Below are 18,786 nucleotides of genomic sequence, written 5' to 3' on the forward strand. Positions count from 1 at the left end.
TTTTAAAATGCTTTTCGGCGAAAGCATGAGAAGCTATTATCTGATAGCATGTAACACCACAAAAGACCCGCAGGGGACGTAAACAAAATAATTAGCATATTCGGCGCTACACAAACCGCACAATAAAATATAAAACATTCATTACCTTTGACCATCTTCTTTGTTGGCACTCCTAGATGTACCATAATCACTATTGGGTCTTTTTTTCCGATTAAATCGGTCCATATATAGCCTAGATATCGATCTATGAAGACTGTGTGATAAACGGAAAAAAATAGCGTTTCATAACGTAACGTCATTTTTTTAAATTCAAAAAGTCGACGATAAACTTTCACAAAACACTTCGAAATACTTTTGTCATGCAACTTTAGGTATTAGTACACGTTAATAAGCGATAAAATTCATCAGGAGGCGATGTAAATTCTATTGCTGTCCATCTCGAAAAAATGTCTGGAGAGAGCTCGACCAAAACATCCGGTCGGAGACCGGAGGGAATCGGTTCCCTTGATTCGGTTTGACCAAGAATCAAAGCTGAATCAAATGATAAGACTCTAGACATTGTGTGGAAGCTGTAGGCACTGCAACCTCGGCCTCATGTAATTCGGTTCACTTTGAACAATTCCTGGAAGTAGCGCAAGGATATTTATTTCCATTTTCAGTGATCAGATTTTCTTGCACTTTTCGATGAAACGCACATTCTGTTATAGTCACAGCCGTGATTTAAACAGTTTTATAAACGTCTGAGTGTTTTCTATCCACACATACTAATCATATGCATATACTATATTCCTGGCCTGAGTAGCAGGGCGCTGAAATGTTGCGCGATTTTTAACAGAATGTTCGAAAAAGTAGAGGGTCGACTGAAGAGGTTAAGGTCATGTAGGTAGGTATCTGAAAACCTACTTATTCAAAGAGAATCTTGATTAATAAAACAAAATAAAATTGTATTTGTCACATGCGCCGAATACAACAATTTAGTTTACTTGTTAGCTACCTACAGAAATAGCTAGTGAGAATAAAGTGTTATTAACAAATAAACATTAACCTCTTGCTCCTACCTGGCACGCATGCGTCCCATCTAGAGCTCTGGGAATGCAAATGCGCTACGCTAAATGCTAATAGTATTAGTTAAAACTCAAACGTTCATTAAAATACACATGCAGGGTATTGAATTAAAGCTACACTCGTTGTGAATCCAGGCAACAAGTCAGATTTATAAAATGTTTTAAGGCGAAAACATAGCACATATTTATGTCAAACCACCACCGCAGACATAGCTCATTAGCATAGCCAAGTAGGAAAAAATATGCAATCAACAAACGCAGGATTTAAAAAAAATCATTTCACTAACCTTTTGAAATCTTCATCAGATGACAGTAATATAACATGTTACACAGTACATTCATTTTTTTTCAATAATCTGCAATATATATCCATAAATCTCTGTTTACAATGACGCATCGTTCAAAAAATGCTACTAAAATGTCAGGAGAAATGAAATAGCTCTGGCAGATAGCGTCAGCTAACAAGGAATACACATCATAAACTTTGACTAAATATGCATGTTTTACATATGTATATGAAGATACACTTCTTCTAAATGCAATCGCTGTGTTATATTTATTTTTAATGTTACAGGTTGCGTTCACTAGGCTATACTAGGAGTCGGCGCTCCAAAGGTATCATTATGCCTCCTCTATCTTGGAGTCGACAGAAACCCAAAATTAACACATAAATATTCCCTTACCTTTGCTGTTCTTCCATCAAAAGACCTGGAAGGGATTATACTTACCAAAACAGCGTTTAGTTTTCAAGTCTGCATCTTTCGATTCTCAAAATAGCCACATTTCGGTCGAAATGTAGGCAAAATTTAAGTGGATGCGCACCAAAACGTCGAAAATATATATTATATGTCGAGTAAACTTGTCAAACTATGTTCATAATTAAGCTTTAACATGTTATAAAGGTGTACAGCAATTGTGAGGACGAAGCGAAACACACACGTCTTTTAATCGATCCTGAAGAAAAGACTTCACCGGAGCAGAGCGCGCATAATCGTACACTTTTTTTTCGCGTGACCGAGACCTTTCGGCACGCTCAACGTCTCGTGAGCGCGCGATTCTCACAATGAGAAGCCCCATTGAAAGCAGGCTTCGCGCTGAACAGACTGTTCCCAGAGCGGTAGTTGTTTGGGAAGTGCATATACGATGACGTCAAAGTTGGGCCAACTTTTTCCATGACAAGAGAGACTTTGGGAGAATGCATGCCCTGAGACTTCTGCTTTACATAGAGACAAAATTTAAACGGTTTTAGAAGCTTTAGAGTGTTTTCTATTCGATAATATTTATCCTGTTTTATGTGGGTACCCAATTCCTCCAGAAGGGGCAGTAAACAGGGGTAGGCTTAACAGGTTCATTAAAAGACTTAAAAGCAATACAGAAAAAGTTGTCCTTACAGTGAAATGCTTACTTACAAGCCCCTACCCAACAATGCAGTTTAAAAATAAAATTAACAACGTAACAAGTAATTAAAGAACAGTAGTAAAATAACAATAGCAAGACTATATACAGGGGGGTACCGGTACAGAGTCAATGTGCGGGGGCACCAGTTAGTCAAGATAATTGAGATAATATGTACATGTAGGTATAGTTATTAAAGTGACTATGCATAGATGATAACAGCAGAGAGTAGTAGCAGTGTAGAAGACAGGAGGGGGGGGGCAATGCAAATAGTCTGGGTATCCATTTGATTAGATGTTCAGGAGTCCTATGACTTGGGGTAGAAGCTGTTTTGAAGCCTCTTTGACCTAGATTTGGCTATCCGGTACCACTTGCCATGTGGTAGCAGAGAGAACAGTATATGACTAGGGTGGCTGGAAGCTTTGACAATTTTTAGGGCCTTCCTCTGACACCGCCTGGTATAGAGGTTCTGGATGGCAGGAAGCTTTGCCTCAGTGATGTACTGGGCCGTACGCACTGCCCTCTGTAGTGCCTTGAGATAGGAGGCCAAGCAGTTCCCATACCAAGCAGTGATGCAACCGATGGTGCAGCTGTAGAAACCTTTGAGGATCTGAGGACCCATGCCAAATATTTTTAGTTTCCTGAGGGGGAATAGGCTTTGTCATATCCTCTTCACGATTGTCTTTGTGTGTTTGGACCATTCTAGTTTGTTGGTGATGTGGACACCAAGGAACTTGAAGCTCTCAACCTGCTCCACTATAGCTCTGTCCATGAGAATGGGGTCTTGCTCGCTCCTCCTTTTCCTGTAGTCCATAATCATCTCCATAGTGGTTACATTCAGGGATAGGTTGTTATTCTGGCAACACCTGGCCAGGTCTCTGACCTCCTCCCTATAGGCTGTCTCGTAGTTGTCGTTGATCAGGCCTAACACCGTTGTGTCGTCTGCAAACGTAATGATGGTGTTGGAGTATTGCCTGGCCGTGCAGTCATGAGTGAACAGGAGTACAGGAGGGGACTGAGCACGCACCCCAGGGGGGGTCCAGTGTTGAGGATCAGCATGGCGGATGTGTTGTTACCTACCCTTTACCACCTGGGGGTGGCCCATCAGGAAGCCCAGGATCCAGTTTCAGACCCTTGTCTTACCAGATGCCGCTGTTATATCCTGCTGATGACATTATCAACATACAGTGTATAACCAGCAGTATGTTGATAATGTCATCGTTCAGCCATGACTCCGTGAAATATAAGATATTATAGTTTTGAATGTCCCGTTCGTAGTTTAATCATCCACCTAGGTCATTGATTTGATTTTCCAAAGATTGCACGTTTGCTAGCAGAATGGAAGGCAGTGGAGGCCTATTTGATCGCCTACAAATTCTCCGAAGGCAGCCCGCCGAAAGCAGTATGTCATTCACGTCGGGCTCGTCAGACTTGTATGATGTTCAGACTTCTGATGTCGGATTTCTGATGTTCAGAAGTTACTTTTGGTCATAAGAGACTTTAGCAGCAACATTATGTACAAAAAAATTAATGAAAGTTATAAACAACGCAAAGAAATTAACAAAACATTGGATAGGAACATGTAAAACCTCAGCCTTCTTCGGCGCCATCTTAACACAACACCACAACACCCTGCCCTCGTCCCCCCACCTCAACACAAAACTTAACTGAACTAGCACTATCTCATCTTTTTCTTTTCTAGCACTGACTTTGCTAATACCTAATATTGGGGAAGATTTTTTCATAATATGACTGTGATTTGCTGTTGTCTCTTAGCTACCTTAAAATGAATGCACTAACTTTGATTAAGTTGCTCTGGATAAAAGTGTCTGTTAAATGGCAATGTACAATATTTTTTACTCTTGTTTTTCTGGAAAAAAATAACATTGATTCAATTGGTGAGTACAGTGTAAGTGTCTCTTCCACTTTGTACAGGGTAATTACCCAGATTATTCCTTTATCGTTATCCCTTGAATGACGGCTACGTAATAGCTATATTGCTGTATTTTATCATACTATGCCAGTGTACCATTTACTGTAAACGTGTTTTGTATTTTTCCTGTGTGGGAATTGTGCACCTGAGAGTTCAGCACAGCGACACTGTAATTCGTACTTCTCACTTCTCACAGACATCCCCTCAAGTACCTTTATCATGATCAAATGTCCACAGTTTTACCCCTGAGAGAAAAAGTACAATTAATGCTTAACTAGAGCATGTGTACATGAGGAGGGCAATCAGTATCACTAGCCACTCTAAGCTAATTGCATTGAAGTATAGCTGAAGATGAGGGCTGTTAAAGTGTGGCTGCATGGTGTTGGTGATCTCTCTATGTGGAGCACAGACACAGATACAGGTCAGTGAAGATGAGGCAAGAAGAAACGAAGCTGGTGCCTCTGACAAACAGACAACCAGCCAAGAGAGCAGGAGTGAAGAAAATAGGGGGGGTCCAGTGTTGAGGATCAGCATGGCGGATGTGAAGAAAATAGGGGCTGTGGCAGAGGAGCACAAAATGGAGTTGACAGCCGCTAGGTCACAAGTGACAGCCCTGGGAGCTAGACTGAGAGCTAGTTAGAGTCAGGGGGAGAGTCAGAAGACCATGATGGTAGAGCAGGCAGTGAGGCTGAGCATCACCCACTCTGAGCTGAAGGCAATGAAGGCCAAGTTCCAGACGGGCGAGAGAATGCTACAGGAGCACAGCACCAGCATGGTTGATTTAAAAATTAAACTGAGCATTACACAGATGAAGCTGCAAGCTCGGAAGATGTACACCGAGGAACTTAGGAATGACAACTCCGGTGTTATTTCTATTATCAACAATATTGCTGTTGTAATTGTTGCTATCATTATCCATTGTTTGATCCTGCCACTGCCATGTTCATGTCCAGTCTATTTTACAGCAACACCATTCCATTTGTAAATAAACTGAATTTTATCATGTACTTACATTTTTTCGTGGTACATTTCAGCTTTGGAAACATAGATAATGGCCAATGAGAAAGAAAGTGACTGAAAGTGACTGAAGGTAATGTACAAAGTAAAATAGAGAAAATACAGTGCAGCAAAATGTAAAACGTTACCTCACAAACTCAATCAATAATTATATTTTTAGCCCACATACAGCTGAAGTCAGAAGTTTACATACACTTAGGTTGGAGTCATAAAAACTCGTATTTCAACCATTCCACAAGTTTGGGCTGAGATCCTGCTAACAGCCAGTGAAAGTGCAGGGAGCCAAATTCAAAACAACAGAAATCCCACAATTAAATTCCTCAAACATACAAGTATTTCATACCATTTTAAAGATACCCTTCTTGTTAATCCCACCACAGTGTCCGATTTCAAAAAGGCTTTACGATGAAAGCAAACCAAACGATTATGTTAGGTGTGTGCCTAGTCACAGAACACAGCCATTTTTTCAGCCAAAGAGAGGAGTTACAAAAAGCAGAAGTAGAGATAAATAAATCACTAACCTTTGATAAAACTTCATCAAATGACACTCATAGGACTTCATGTTACACAATACATGTATGTTTTGTTCGATAAAGTTCATATTAATATACAAAGATCTCAGTATACATTGGCGCGTCATGTTCAGTAGTTCCAAAACATCCGGTGATTTTGCAGAGAGCCACATCAATTTACAGAAATACTCATAACAAACATTGATAAAAGATACAAGTGTTATGCATAGAATTATAGATATGCTTCTCATTAATGCAACCGCTGAAAGATTTTAAAAAAGCTTTACCAAAAAGCACACCATGCTATAATCTAAGTACAGCGCTCAGAGACCAAAACAACCCAAACAGATATCCGACATGTTGTGTAGTCAACAGAAGTCAGAAATAGCATTATAAATATTCACTTACCTTATGGTCTTCATCAAAATGCACTCCCAGGAATCCCAGTTCCACACCAAATGTTTGTTTTGTTCGATAATGTCCATCATTTATGTCCAAATACCTCTTTTTTGTTCGTACGTTTAGCCCAGTAATCCAAATTCATGACTCGGGATCACTAGGTCCAGATGAAAAGTCAAAAAGTTCTGTTACAGTCTGTAGAAACATGTCAAACGATGTATAGAATCAATGTTTAGGATGTTTTTAACATAAATCTTCAATAATGTTCCAACCGGAGAATTATTTTGTCTTCAGAGATGCAATGGAATGCAAGCTAACTATCACGTGAACATGCGTGGTCAGCTTATGTCTCTCTGGCAGACCTCTGACTCATTGCCTTCTCATTCGCACCCACTTCACAGTAGAAGCATCAAACAAGGTTCTAAAGACTTGACATCTAGTGGAAGCCTTGGGGAGTGCATTTGGACCCCATAGACACTGTGTAGTCGATAGGCAAAGAGTTGAAAAACTACAAACCTCAGAATTCCCACTTCCTGGTTGGATTTTTGTCTCAGTTTTTTTCCTGCCATATGAGTTTTGTTATACTCACAGACATCATTCAAATGAATGTGAGTATAACATCATTCGAACAGTTTTAGAAACTTCAGAGTGTTTTCTATCCAAATCAAATCCAAATAATATGCATATATTAGCAACTGGGCCTGAGTAGCAGGCAGTTTACTCTGGGCACCTTATTCATCCAAGGTACTCAATACTGCCCACAGCCATAACAAATTTTAACAAACTATAGTTTTATTAAGTCAGTTAGGACATCTACTTTGTACATGACACAAGTAATTTTTCCAACAATTGTTTACAGACAGATTATTTCACTTATAATTACACCGTATCACAATTCCAGTGGATCAGAAGTTTACAAACACTAAGTTGACTGTGCCTTTAAACAGCTTAGAAAATTCCAGGGAATTATGTTATGGCTTTAGAAGATTCTGATAGGCTAATTGACATCATTTGAGTCAATTGGAGGTGTACCTGTGGATGCATTTCAAGGCCTAACTTCAAACTCAGTGTCCCTTTGCTTGACATCATGGGAAAATCAAAAGAAATCAGCCAAGACCGTAGAAACAAATTGGAGACCTCCACAAGTCTGGTTCATCCATGGGACCAATTTCCAAATGGCTGAAGGTACCACGTTCATCTGTACAAACAATAGTATGCAAGTATATACACCATGGGACCACGCAGCCGTCATACCGCTCAGGAAGGAGACACCTTCTGTCTCCTAGAGATGAACATACTTTGGTGCAAAAAGTTCAAATCAATCCCACAACAACAGCAAAGGACCTTGTGAAGATGCTGGTGGAAACAGGTACAGAAGTATCTATATCCATAGTAAAACAAGTCCTATATTGACATAACCTGAAAGGCCACTCAGCTAAGGAAGAAGCCACTGCTCCAAAACCACCATAAAAAAAGCCAGGCTAAAGGTTTGCAACTGCACATGGGGACAAAGATCATACTTTTTTGGAGAAATGTTCTCTGGTCTGATGAAACAAAAATAGAACTGTTTGGCCATAATGACCATCGCTAGGTTTGGAGGAAAAAGGGGGAGGCTTGCAAGCTGAAGAACACCATCCCAACTGTGAAGCACGGGGGTGGCAGCATCATATTGTGGGGATGCTTTTCTGCAAGAGAGACTGGTACTCTTAACAAAATAAATGGCATTGTGAGGGAGGAAAATCAAGTGGATATATTGAAGCAACATCAAGACATCAGTCAGGAAGTTAAAGCTTGGTCGCAAATGGTTCTTCCAAATAGACAATGACCCCAAGCATACTTACAAAGTTGTGGTAAAATGGCTTAAGGACAGCAAAGTTAAGTTATTGGAGTGGCCATCACAAAGCTCTGACCTCAATCCTATAGAAAATGTGTGGGCAGAAGTGAGAAAGCATGTGTGAGCAAGGAGGCCTACAAATCTTACTTAGTTACACCAGCTCTGTCAGGAGAAATGGGCCAAAATTCACCCAACTTATTGTGGGAAACATGTGGAAGGCTACCCGAAACGTTTGACCCAAGTTAAACAATTTAAAGGCAATGCTACCAAAAACTAATTGAGTGTATGTAAACCTCTGACCCACTGGGAATATGATGAAAGAAATAAAGCTTAAATAAATCATTATCTCTACTATTATTCTGACATTTCACATTCTTAAATACATGAACTGATGGGGAGATGTATATTTTCTTTACCGTATAAAGAGATGGGAGAACAGCGGGTGGATTTGACTGAGCTGAAAGCTGAGGTGGAGGAGCTGAAGAGAGAGTGAAGGTACAGTATGTTGTTTAATATAGCCAACAGTCGTTACATTGTACACAGAGGTTTAATAAAGGTCAGGATGTTGTGGTCTGAAAAAAATGATTGTATCATGGGGCCACATTTATTAAACTGCCTCAAGGCCATCCAATTTATTTTTCCACTCACTGTGGACGCTTTCTATTGGAACCTATATAAAGCTCAATCAGACGAACTGGAGGCCCTCACCATGAGGTCAAACGCTATTGACACCCAACTGGAGGAACAGAAGATGAAGGTGGTGAAGCTGACAATTGAAGTACTCCATTTGTGGAGAGAGGATGAAGGAAAGAAAACTATAATAGCTCAAATTATTGGGGATTTAACCTGGGAACTTGAGGCTATTTTTAAGGCTATTCATCTGATTTCAGGTCAAGCCCAGGAACTAGTGATCCTTGATGTCAGGCTGAACAGCACTGTGGCTGAGGTCGGGAAACAGAAGAAGGACCTGACACGTCAGAAAACACAAGTAGTGCAACTCTGGAGGGAGCATTTTGGTACGTACACACAGTGCAGACCATCTTGTTTCGGACGTGCTACCTGTCCCAGACCTGCTGTATTCAACTCTCTAGAGACAGCAGGAGTGATAGAGATACTGTAAGGGTTGTCGCTGGGAGAAAGAGAGGACCAAGGTGCAACGTGGTAAGTATTCATTGTAATTTAATAAAGAATGAACACTGAAACAAAAATCAATATATGACAAACGAACAGTCCTGAACGGTGCAACAAAACACAGAACAGAAAATAAACACCCACAACCAACATAGAAAAACAAACATAGACTGCCTACCCTACTCACGCCCTGACCATACTAAAACAAAGACAAAACAAAGGAACTAAGGTCACAACGTGACAGTACCACCCAAAAGGTGCGGACACCGGCCGCAAAACCTGAACCTATAGGGGAGGGTTTGGGTGGGCGTCTGTCCGCAGTGGCGGCTCTGGCGCTGGACGTGGACCCCACTTCATCCATAGTTTTTGTCCGCCTCCTCAACCGCCCCTGTGGCCTCTTATGAGCGGTGACCCTCGCCACCGACCTCGGACTGGGGAGGCTCGCCACGGGTTCCGAATGGACGGGAGACTCCAGCAGCGCCGGACTAGCGGGAGACTCCGGCAGCGCCGGACAGGCAGGAGACTCCGGCAGCGCTGGGCAGGAGGAAGGCTCTGGCAGCGCTGGAGTGAAGGGCGATTCTAACATTGCAGGCGTGACAGGCAGCTCTAGCAGCTGCTGGCTGACTGACGGCTCTGGCAGGTCCTGGCTAACTGATGGCTCTGGCAGCTCCATGCTGACTGACGGCTCAGGACAGACTGACGGCTCTGGCGGCTCTGGACAGACTGGCGGCTCTGGCGGCTCAGGACAGACTGGCGGCTCTGGCGGCTCAGGACAGACTGACGGCTCTGGCGGCTCAGGACAGACTTGCGGCTCTGGCGGCTAAGGACAGACTGGCAGCTCTGGCGGCTCCGGGCTGGAGGGAGACTCTGGCGGCTCCGGGCTGGAGGGAGACTCTGGCGGCTCCGGGCTGGAGGGAGACTCTGGCGGCTCCGGGCTGGAGGGAGACTCTGGCGGCTCCGGGCTGGAGGGAGACTCTGGCGGCTCCGGGCTGGAGGGAGACTCTGGCGGCTACGGGCTTGAGGGAGACTCTGGAAGCACTGGACAAGCGGGAGCACCTGTAAGGAGGAGACGGAGAGACAGCCTGGTGCGGGTGGCTGCCACCGGAGGGCAGGTGCGTGGAGGTGGCACCAGATGGACTGGACCGAGAAGGTGAACTGGATGTCTGTAGAGCAGGGCTGGCACCATCCGCCCTGGCTGGATCCTCACCCTAGCCCGGCAGATGCGGGGAGCTGGGCTGTGGCACACTGGGCTAAGCATGCGTACTGGGGACACCGTGTGCTCCACCGCATAACACGGTGCCTGACCAGTACGACGCCCGCCATGGTAAGCATGGCTTTCTGAGCTGTAGCGCCGAGCAGGCATAGGACTTGCAGGGCTAGGGAGGCGCACAGGAGGCCTGGTGCGTGGGGCTGGCACAGTCTTCACCAGACGGCTAGCACGCACCTCAGGACGAGTATCGAGAGCTGATCCAGGTGACATCAAATCCCTGACACGCTCATGCGGGCGGATGTCGTGCCTCATGCACCAACACAGCAACTCCCTCATAACTCTCTCCTCCAGTCTCCCCATTAACTCCTTCACTGTCTCTGCTTCGCTCACCTCCAATTCTGCCCTGACCAGCTCTGGTTCCATCCTTGGTTCCTTACGGTAAGCAGGGGGAGTTGGCTCAGGTCTGACTCCTGACCTTTCTAGGGAGTTTTTCCTAACCACAGTGCTTCTACACCTGCATTGCTTGCTGTTTGGAGTTTTAGGCTGGGTTTCTGTACAGCACTTTGAGATATCAGCTGATGTCCAAAGGGCAATATAAATGTATTTATTTTTACTTTTATTTAACTAAGAACAAATTCTTATTTTCAATGACAGCCTAGGAACAGTGGGTTAACTTACCTGTTCAGGAGCAGAAAGACAGATTTGTACCTCGTCAGCTCGAGGATTTGAACTTGCAACCTTCCGGTTACTAGTCCAACGCTCTTGGACTAGTAACCACTAGGCTACCCTGCCGCCCCGATTTGATTTTGATTTACAGGTCTACAATCTCCTCTGGCAGTGACATTACAAAGTCTGTTACTGCTGAAGATAAAAAATTAAGGATTATTCTCAAAAACAACACCTTTGTTTTTCTAATGTTGTCATTGGGAGTTAGTGTATTAATTGTGATATATTTCCTTTGTGTCAAGCCCAGAACCTGAAGGCCTTTAATGCCAAGTCAAACAACACTGAGATTCAGCTAGAGGAGCAGGGGACAGAAGTGGGGAAGCTGAGAGCTATGGTGGATAACCTGAAGAAAGTTGAAGTAGTAGCACTGTGGAGGGAGCATTATGGTACGTGCTATTTTACATTTAAGTCAAAAATTACTTCTTACATTAAAAAAACGTTTGTGGTACTGCTAAAGAGAACAATACATTATTACACAGATGTTATTTGGTAATGTTGTCATGGGAGGTAGTGTGATATCTTTCCCTTAGCTCATGCCCGGGAACTAGAGGCCCTTATTACCAGCTCAAACAACACTGAGATCCAGCTACAAGAGCAGGAGTCAGAGGTGGTGGAGCTTAAAGGTGAGGTTGACGAGCTGAAGACAGCAAGTTCATGTGCAGCGAAGTGTACACATTAGACATCATTAAAAAAGCACATATAGTGCTTTGAGTTGTTGACTTTACAGTAGCGTAAAAATCTGTGCATCAATAATTAGTTGTGCCACAACGTTTTTACCTTGTGATGACATTGTGTTCACAGACACACCAAAAGTGTCATTCTCTGCATCTTTAGGAATTGATGGCTACTTTGGAACTTCCTCAACAATATTTACTATTATTTACTATTATGACCTGATCTACAAGAGAGTACATGTAAACATCGGAAATGGCGCTGACAGAGATGGTCTCCTCGCTTCAGGTCCTTAGGAAACTTTCATTTATTTATTTATTTATTTATTTCACCTTTATTTAACCAGGTAGGCTAGTTGAGAACAAGTGCTCATTTGCAACTGCGACCTGGCCAAGATAAAGCATAGCAGTGTGAACAGACAACACAGAGTTACACATGGAGTAAATAATTAACAAGTCAATAACACAGTAGAAAAAAGGGGGAGTCTATATACAATGTGTGCAAAAGGCATGAGGTAGGCGAATAATTACAATTTTGCAGATTAGCACGGGAGTGATAAATGATCAGATCGTCATGTACAGGTAGAGATATTGGTGTGCAAAAGAGCAGAAAGGTAAATAAATAAAAACAGTATAAAAACAGTATGGGAATGAGGTAGGTGAAAATGGGTGGGCTATTTACCAATAGACTATGTACAGCAGCAGCGATCGGTTAGCTGCTCAGATAGCTGATGTTTGAAGTTGGTGAGGGAGATAAAAGTCTCCAACTTCAGCGATTTTTGCAATTCGTTCCAGTCACAGGCAGCAGAGTACTGTAACGAAAGGCGGCCAAATGAGGTGTTGGCTTTAGGGATGATCAAAGAGATACACCTGCTGGAGCGCGTGCTACGGATGGGTGTTGCCATCGTGACCAGTGAACTGAGATAAGGAGGAGCTTTACCTAGCATGGACTTGTAGATGACCTGGAGCCAGTGGGTCTGGCGACGAATATGTAGCGAGGGTCAGCCGACTAGAGCATACAAGTCGCAGTGGTGGGTGGTATAAGGTGCTTTAGTGACAAAACCGATGGCACTGTGATAGACTGCATCCAGTTTGTTGGAAGCCATTTTGTAGATGACATCGCCGAAGTCGAGGATCGGTAGGATAGTCAGTTTTACTAGGGTAAGCTTGGCGACGTGAGTGAAGGAGGCTTTGTTGCGGAATAGAAAGCCGACTGTTGATTTGATTTTCGATTGGAGATGTTTGATATGAGTCTGGAAGGAGAGTTTGCTGTCGAGCCAGACAGCTAGGTACTTATAGATGTCCACATATTCAAGGTCGGAACCATCCAGGGTGGTGATGCTAGTCGGGCATGCGGGTGCAGGCAGCGATCGGTTGAAAAGCATGCATTTGGTTTTACTAGCGTTTAAGAGCAGTTGGAGGCCACGGAAGGAGTGTTGTATGGCATTGAAGCTCGTTTGGAGGTTACATAGCACAGTGTCCAATGACGGGCCGAAAGTATATAGAATGGTGTCGTCTGCGTAGAGGTGGATCAGGGAATCGCCCGCAGCAAGAGCAACATTATTGCAGTTACAGTGGGGCAAAAAAGTATTTAGTCAGCCACCAATTGTGGGTGCCCTGGTTCACCTGGGTTTCACTTTGTAGTCTGTAATAGTTTGCAAGCCTGCCACATCCGACGAGCTTCAGAGCCGGTGTAGTAGGGTTACATTTTAGTCCTGCATTGACGCTATGCCTGTTTGATGGTCCATCTGAGTGCACGGCGCGATTTCTTATAAGCTTCTGGATTTGTGTCCTGCTCCTTGAAAGCGGCAGCTCTAGCCTATAGCTTGGAGCGGATGTTGCCTGTAATCCATGGCTTCTGGTTGGGATACAGTCACTGTGGGGATGACGTTGTCGCTGCACTTATTGATGAATCCGGTGACTGAGGTGGTATACTCCTCAATGCCACTGCATGAATCCCGGAACATATCCCAGTCTGTGCTAGCAAAACTCTCCTGTAGCGTAGAATCCGTGTCATCTGACCACTTCTGTATTGAGTGAGTCACTGGTAATTCCTGCTTTAGTTTTTGCTTGTAATCAGGAGGATAGATTTCTGGTCAGATTTTCCAAATGGAGGGCGAGGGATAGCATTGTATGTGTCTGCGTGTGGAGTAACGCAGGTCTAGAGTTTTTTTCTCCTCTAGTTGCATATGTGACTTGCTGGTGGAAATTAGGTTATAAGTTATAAGTTTGGCTGCATTAAAGTCACCGACCACTAGGAGCGGCGTTTCTGAATAATAATTTTCTTGTTTGCTTATGGCCTTATACAGCTCGTTGAGGGTGGTCTTAGTGCCAGCATCGGTTTGTGGAGGTAAATAGATGGCTACGAAAAATATAGACTCACTTGGTAGATAATGTGGTCTACAGCTTATCATGAGGTACTCTACCACAGGCGAGCAATACCTCAAGACTTCCTCAATATTAGACATCACGAACCAGCTGTTATTGACAATTAGACTCACACTCCCACCCCTCATCTTAACAGACATAGCTGTTCTGTCCTGCCAATGCACAGAAAACCCAGCCAACTGTATATTATCTGTGTCGTTGTTCAGCCACGACTTGGTGAAATATAAGATATTACCGTTTTTAATGTCCCGTTGGTAGGATAGTCTTGAACTGAGATCATCCAGTATATTCTCCAGTGATTACACATTGGCCAATGGAGCGGTAAAATTACCTCCCGGGATAATTTTCTTCGCTCATCATCACTGCCGTGTACGTTCCCCCCAAGCAGACACCACGACGGCTCTCATGGAACTACACTGGACTATGTGCAAACTGGAAACCGCATATCTTGAGGCCACATTTTTTTGTAGCTGGGGACTTTAATTAAGGAAATCTGAGGAAAACCAAATTCTATCAACACATCACCGGTGCTACACGTGCATCACAAACTCTTGATCTTTGCTACTCTCCCTTCCGGGACGGCTACAAGGAACACAATTCGATATCAAGGACACCAGATAATTAAGGATTAAAAAGGGAAAGCCAGCCAGCCACCGATGCCTCCGTTGCCGACGTAATTCTTTAAGCGTGTTAACTCTCAGAAAGCTGTCGGCCGAGACAGCATCCCTAGCCTCCTCAAAGCATGCGCAGACTGGCTGGCTGGTGTGTTTACGGACATATTCAATCAACCCCTATTCCAGTCTGTTGTCTCCACATGCTTCAAGATGGCCACCATTGTTCCTGTTCCCAAGAAAGCTAAGGTAACTGAACTAAATGACTATTGCCCCGTTGCACTCACTTCTGTCATCATGAAGTGCTTTAAGAGACTAGTCAAGGATCATATCACCTCCACCCTACGTGATACCATAGACCCACTCCAATTGCTTACCGCCCCAATAGGTCCACTGACGATGCTTTCGCCATCACACTGTACACCGCCCTATCCCATCTAGACAAGAGGAATACCTATGTAAGAATGCTGTTTATTAACTACAGCTCAGCATTGAATACCATGGTACCCTCCAAACTCATGGAAATGGGTCCTGGACTTTCTGAAGGGCCACCCCCAGATGGTGAAGGTAGGAAAAAACATCTCCACTGATCCTCAACACTGGTGCCCCACAAGAGTGCATTCTCAGCCCTGCCCTGTACTCCCTGTTCACCAATGACTGCGTGGCCAGGCACGCCTCCAGCTCAATCGTCAAGTTTGCAGATGACACTACAGTGGTAGGCTTGATTACCAACAATGACGAGACGGCCTACAGGGAGGAGATGAGGGCCCTCGGAGTGTGGTATCAGGAAAATAACCTCTCACTCAACATCAGCAAAACAGAGATGATCGTGGACTTCAGGAAACAGCAGAGTGAGCCCCCCCCATCCGCTTCGACGGGACAGTAGTGGGGAAGGTGAAAGGTTTTAAGTTCCTCTGTGTGCACATCACGGACAAAGAAATGGTCCACCCACAAAGACACAGTGGTGAAGGCGCAGCAGTGCCTCAACCTCAGGAGGCTGAAGAAATTTGGCTTGTCACCTAAAACTCAAACTTTTACAGATGCACAATCAAGAGCATCCTGTCAAGCTGTATCACCGCCTGATATGGCAACTGCTCCGCCCACAATCGTAAGGCTCTCTAGAGGGTAGTGAGGTCTGCACAACGCGTCGCCGGGGTTAAACTACCTGCCCTCCAGGACACCTACAGCACCCGATGTCACAGGAAGGCCAAATAGATCAAGGACAACCACCCGAGCCACTGCCTGTTCACCCCGCTATCATCCAGAAGGTCAGTACAGGTGCAGCAAAGGTGGGACCGAGAGATCAAGGTCATCAGACTGATTAAACAGCCATCACTAACAGAGAGGCTGCTGACAACATAGACTAAAGTCTCTCGCCACTTTAATAAATTGACTTAAAGGTATCACTAGACACCTTAAATAACACCACTTTAGTGTTTACATATCCTACATTACTCATATGTATAATACTGTTCTATACCATCTACTGCATCTTGCCTATGCCTATCATTAGTCACTTTAATGATGTTTACATTGGCCACAGTCGTGGCTAAAGGTTTTGAGAACACAAAAATGAAATCACAAATTCTGCTGCCTCAGTTTGTATGATGGCAATTTACTTATATTCCAGAATGTTGTAAAGAACAATCATACTAATAGCAAAGTCCCTCTTTGCCATGCAAATGAACTGAATCCCCCAAAAAACATTTTCACTGCATTTCAGCCCTGTCACAAAAGGACCAGCTGACATGTCGGTGATTTTCTCGTTAACACAGGTGAGAGTGTTGACGAGGACAAGGCTGGAGATCACTCTGTCATGCTGATTGAGTGCAACAGAGAACCCAATGACACACTGCTCTGTAATATCTGAAACAGTAGTTTATCCCACCCATGTTCATTTGACAGACCGTTTGTTGGAGAATAAACCCAAAGTTACCCCCATCTGAGTTTAAACATGTATTTATGTCAGGCAAGACAAAGTAAATAACACATTCTTATTCAAGATTTATTGTGTGGATGAGAACAGCCCAGAGAGTATAAAAAATGTTATTTCTACAGAGAGAGTTCAAAGAATTCAGTGGAGGGCAGCAAACCAAATGCAGCAGTCAGATGATCAGTACATTCTGCTTTCAGGAAATGAAGACGAATGTATCCTCTCCCATCCTGATTATAAAAATAATGTCTAAAACAAGTGGAATACAAATATGCTCAATATCCATATAGGAATTAGCACTAAAAACATTGAGTATACCTCTGTAGCTCTCATGTCAGTAGGCTTTTAGTGAAGGGCAATTGTGTTTAAGTTACATCCCTGCCAAACCACCCCCTCCCCCCATGCTAAGTAGTGAGCAGCTGTAGGCTACCTGGTACTCTTCCAGTTATCTGCAGGGCATGAAGCCACAGAGCGCAGCATCCACAGTGTCTTCAGCACTTGCTTCCCATCAGGCAGTTGGAAACACTGACCAACCCAAGAGCTACAGGAACCTGGGGGGGGGTTCATCAGAACATTGGCATTTGACCAGTCACATCTATTGTTACAGTCAAGGTAATTCAAATTGAAACAAGGGCCACATTGTGGAAGGTTGGAGATAAGTGGTGCAAGAAGTTAGAGGCATTTCTTATCTAAATATTGCACAACATTAGACCTTGCTGAACACATCCCAGGGTTTACACACCTGCCTCCCATAACACAGAGAAAGCCACAGAGGTTTGCAGACCCCGATTACTAGTCACACCCAGTAGCTTGGCCTGTTGCTCTGGACCCGTGACTCCTGGAGCAGTCTCCACTGCACTCTAATAACGGCCTCGGAGCTCAGAACCGATCGCCTCAATATCAAGCACAGAGCCCAGCTCATTTCGCCACATTCCCGTCACATTGCATGGGATTGCCTGGAAGAACACATGCAAAATAAGGTCACCACTACTGTGTCAATAACAGCAGATACATTTCATGACATAGTATATCTAAAACAGGAATTAAAAGCAAGTCTCTGATTTTTATCTACTATGTGATCTGTATTGTTACACTGCTCAAATTGTAACAGTGGAGCCCAACGATTAATTATATTTTTACCTGAGATAGCAGCAGTCCCAAAATCACAGCATGGACACTGATATACTTTGCAACGAAACTCATCATGTTTGATTATTTCAAGTTGCTTTTCTGAATAGCTCAATCCCTTCTTATACTGATTTACCAAGTTACTATACACTCCCCCAAACCAATCAGCACCTGCCCTTTCTAACAAGACTTAATTCATGAACTGGGTGTAGATCTCAATAGTCTAGCTGTCACTTCTTACCCTCAATTACAAGTAAATGCAGATTGAGGAAAGCAGAGGAAAAGAGGACTATTGAAATGCACCTCTAATTTGAACATTTGCAGCAGGTGTTTCTTCTTTATCAACACAAGTCCTCTCACAAGAGATTCTAGTTTATTGGCTGTAGGTTAACAGATTGGCCAATGAAATGTACACCCCTGTCTCGACAATTCTAAAATATGACCCAGGTTTCCATCCAAACTTTTTATGTGAGTTAAATCAGAAAAATCCAAAAGTTATCAAATATCAAAATTATGATAAATGGATTTTCACTTCTTCATGAATAAACCCCATACCAGACATTCTCCTATGGTTATATTCAACTGAAGTTTTGATCGGTAAATGTGTCAGTCAGAGTAGAGCATTGAGCACATTGTGAAAGCAATAAAGTTTTGCCAGTCACCTTATGCAATCAACACCATGAGAGAATCTCAATTGCATTCTCCTAGCGTCCTCTCGCCTCGCCTCATTCTCAAAACCCATTGGATGAGAAAGCCAGAGGTCCCTCCCCCCTGACCTTATCCTTCAATTGGCTTTGAGCAGTAGGAAGGTGTCGTGTCTTTGGCTACGCCAGA

General features: G+C 43.6%; 1 long non-coding RNA gene across 1 annotated transcript; it reads right to left on the bottom strand.

The window, feature by feature from the left end:
* Nucleotides 1-17,243: 17,243 nt before the first annotated feature.
* Nucleotides 17,244-18,073, bottom strand: LOC123998791. The gene is made up of 3 exons (XR_006832341.1): nucleotides 17,965-18,073; nucleotides 17,567-17,780; nucleotides 17,244-17,375 (listed from the first exon to the last, which is right to left on the bottom strand). It is a non-coding gene; the product is annotated as an uncharacterized LOC123998791 (long non-coding RNA).
* Between the last annotated feature and the right edge of the window lie 713 nt (nucleotides 18,074-18,786).

Source organism: Oncorhynchus gorbuscha, linkage group LG16, assembly GCF_021184085.1.
Source record: "Oncorhynchus gorbuscha isolate QuinsamMale2020 ecotype Even-year linkage group LG16, OgorEven_v1.0, whole genome shotgun sequence".
NCBI classification, from domain to species: Eukaryota; Metazoa; Chordata; class Actinopteri; order Salmoniformes; family Salmonidae; genus Oncorhynchus; species Oncorhynchus gorbuscha.